Here is a 3,866-nt window from a genome sequence, read left to right on the forward strand (position 1 = left end):
TTATGGTGACTAACAAGGGTCATCTTAGTCATGGTCTGACCCCTGAGGCCTGCTCTGTCCTCAACTGGTGGTCATCTTAGGCTAGCTCCTTGTTGAAGCCCCATCATGCTAGTCTGCTGGTCATGTAGGGATTGTTCCTTGTCAATACTGCCTGAATGGCCCCTTGCAAAGGTCCTCTGTCTCAGGCTATCAACTGTCTGGGGCACCTTGTTCAAGGTAGGGTGGGTTTTCTACCCAAACAGATGTTTCACATCTCTATATGGCTGGTGCCAGACTGTTGCGCATGTCAAGCTATCTCACTCTCCAGAATGCCTGGCATCATACTGATGGTCACCTCAGGATAGCTATTTTCAGGTAATGTTAGGCTGCTAATCATTCAGAAGTTCATATCTCAGAACAGTGAATGTAGACAAAACCTCTCTCCTGTCTTTCACTTATTGAAACCCATGTGACATACCAAACACACCTGCATTGCCTCTGGAGGCAGTGAATTAAATCCTTTAACCTTGGATTCCGAGCCTTCAGAAAAATAGGTGTCAAATTTTGTTAGTCTTATTTCATTCCTATTGGTATAAATTCAAACCTTTCAATTAGCTTATGAAATAGAAACATTTCTTACAGTTCTAGAGACAGAGAATTCCAAGATCAAGGTATTGCCCATTTTATTGTCAGCTTAATGTCAGCTCTACGCTGGTATTATTTTCTCATAGTATTTGCACAAAAGACAGTAATGTTTTATACTCACTAAATAGAACAAAAAGAAAAAATTAAGCATACTATGTATCATTTGAATACTAACAAAAAACCACTATTTCCACTGACAAAAGAAGAGAACTCATGAGTACCTAAATGATCCTAGCTCATATTTCTTTGGATACTGTATTATTTAGAAATTTTTATCTCTGTACTGAAGTGCTGGATAAAGCAATTCAAAGGAAGGATTTTATTTTGGCATGGTTTCTAAGATATCTGTACATGATTTCTTAGCTCATGTGCTTAAGCAGAACATTATGCCTAGGAGATCATGTTTCACAGGGAGAACTTTGGCTCCTAGAAGAGGGAAAGCAAAGAGACAGTGCTTGTATTGAGAACTGAAATAAAAACATTCACTACACCCCTTTTATTTCTGACCAGTCTGAATTCAATACCACTTGTATGCAGAGCAGATCTTTTTCTGTTAGTCAATGATCTCATGAAATTTCCTCAAAAAAGAGCACAACCAAATGTGTGATTTACTCATCTGCTGGGCTCAGAACATCCAGTATATTTGAGAATAATGTTATTCAGATTGAATGTATGAATTTGGGAGAGTCATATACATTCATACCACTGCTCTGGACACAGTTAGACACTGCATGCACACGCATCTCCAGGTTCTAATCAGGTGAGATCTGATGCTCTTCTCCATGCTTCTACCACAGCATACAGATCTAACCAAGGATTCACATCCAGAGACTAAGAATAGTGGCCACACATGACTCCACTATAATCAATATCATATTAATGTGAAACATGGAAAGCTCATAAGGTCTAAACTCTAAAAAAAGAACTGCAGTCAAATAAGAAATATTGAGAGTGGGAGAATGACTATATAAGAGTACCAAATAGTCAGCCCTGAAACCATATGAACAAAGTAAATATACAGACAAAGCAATTTGTGTTTAGGAAAACATACGTATATTCATATGCATATATTCATATAACAATTAGTGAGAAAAGATGCCATGATTTTTTAAAAGGGCATAGAAGGGTATATGGCAGGCTTGGGATAGAGGAAACAGAAGGTTAAATGGTGTAATTTTATAATCTCAAAAACCAAAGAAATAAAATTTTAAAGTGACATCCTTAGTTGTCAGTAAAATGTATATTTAAACTGCTTTAGTATTCCCTCTTTCACTAATCAGAACAGTCATCATTCTGAGTAGGAATGATAGCTACTGTGTATGACAAAGTGGAAACCTTATACACTGCTGAATTATGAACTACTGAAGAGTTTGAAAATGAGCCTGGAGGCTTTTCAAAATACCAGAAATATTACTACCATGTGAGTTTTCTTTTGTTGAATACTGTAATTTGGATGGAATTTGATCACCTCAAAACATGTATATGTTTGAATCTGAGATTTCTATACAATTTCTTATCAAATTGTGTGAGACTTTTAAAAATGAGGACTAGTATGATATTATTAACTTTAGATATATATACCTTCTAAAAGACATAATGATAGTTCTGTAGAATAAGTTAGTTCTTGCAAAAATGAGATATTATAAAGAATAGGATTTTCTTCTTCCAATACTTAGTCTTCCTATGTAACGATGCATGGTTTCATTCTGCTATGCACTTCCATTGTGATGTTATCTGCTTGGTTACAATGTAGCCAAAAGACAATTTACGTAGAATGCAGAGGATTATCCTCTCATCCCAGTATTTCTGCTCCATCCCACCGTGCTTCTCATGATGAAAATTTAAGGTCACTGTCAGTATGGGGAGATGAGAGGCCTGCCAGCATCGAGGGAACTTCCATGCACATGGGGTAAGCAGTAACTACTGCGTTACAGATCAAAACTGAGGTTCTCCTTTTGTGACATGCATTTCGTCATCGGACACTGGCACTTTTACTATTGATCAGGGTGGAAGCCTCCTTAACTGTCCATCAGGCTCCTTCAGGTGGCTGCTGAACCCACAGATTACCTCACTCGGGATAATATTTTCTAGTTCCATCCATTTGCCTGCAAATTTTAGGATTTTGTTGTTTTAAATAGCTGACTAGAATTCTATTGTGTAAATTTATATTTTGTTTATCCATTCTTTTGTTGAGGAACACTTAGGTTGTTTTCAGTTTCTGGATATTATGAATAAAGCTATTGTGATCCTAGTTGAACAGGTATCCTTGTGGTATGGTGCAATGCCTCTTGCATATATGCCCAGGAATGGTATAGCTGGGCAATTTTCTGTGAAAGCAACAAATGATTTCCAAAGTGGTGATAAAATTTGCATTCCCATCAAGTAATGAAGGACTGTTCCCATTGCTCCACATCCTCACCATGAGAAATTCCTGTTAAGAATTTTCAATTTAGTTTTGTACCACATTTTTAATTGGAATATTTGGTTTGTTGATGTTTATATTCTTTAGTTCTTTGTATATTTTAGATATTAGCCCTCTGCCATATATAGGGTTGGTTAGGACCTTTTTCCAATCTGTAGGTTACCATTTTGAATTTTTGACACTGTCCTTTCAGGAGATTTTCAATTTCATGACATCCCATTTATTAATTATTGATGTTAGAAAAAGTGAGCTGTTGATGTTCTGTTCAGGAAGTTGTTACCTGTAACAATGAGTTCAAGGCTCTTCCCTAGTTTCCTTGCATAGGTTTAGTGTATCTGATTTTATGTTGAGGTCTTTGATCCACTTTGACTTGAATTTTGTGCTAAGTGATAAATATGAATCAAAATGCATACTATGTGCAGCGATTCAATTAGTCCGGCACCATTTGTTGAACATGTTTTCTTATGTCCATTGTATGTTTTTTACTTCTTTGTCAAAAAAACAAGTGTCTGTAGGTGTGGGAGTTTATTTCTGGGTCTTTGATTTGATTTCGTTGATCAATATGTCTGTTTTTATGCCAATATCATTTAGTTTATTAGTACTGCTTTGTAGTTACAACTTGAAACCAGGGATGTTGATACCTCCAGATCTGTTGTTGTTCAAAATTGCTTTAGCTATTCTCTGTTTAATATTTTTCCATATGAAGTTGAGATTGCTCTTTCAAGGTATGTAAAGAATTGTGTTGGAAGTTTGATGTGAATTACATTGAATCTGTAGATTGCTTTTGGTAAGATGTGCATTTACTATGTTAATCTTAGTG

At 36.1% G+C, this 3,866-nt stretch overlaps 1 non-coding gene across 1 annotated transcript; it reads right to left on the reverse strand.

The window, feature by feature from the left end:
- Nucleotides 1-356: 356 nt before the first annotated feature.
- On the reverse strand, nucleotides 357-488 carry LOC127186073 (small nucleolar RNA SNORA17). The gene has a single exon (XR_007830323.1). It is a non-coding gene; the product is annotated as a small nucleolar RNA SNORA17 (small nucleolar RNA).
- Nucleotides 489-3,866: the final 3,378 nt, after the last annotated feature.

Source organism: Acomys russatus, chromosome X (genome assembly GCF_903995435.1).
Source record: "Acomys russatus chromosome X, mAcoRus1.1, whole genome shotgun sequence".
Classification (NCBI taxonomy): Eukaryota; Metazoa; Chordata; class Mammalia; order Rodentia; family Muridae; genus Acomys; species Acomys russatus.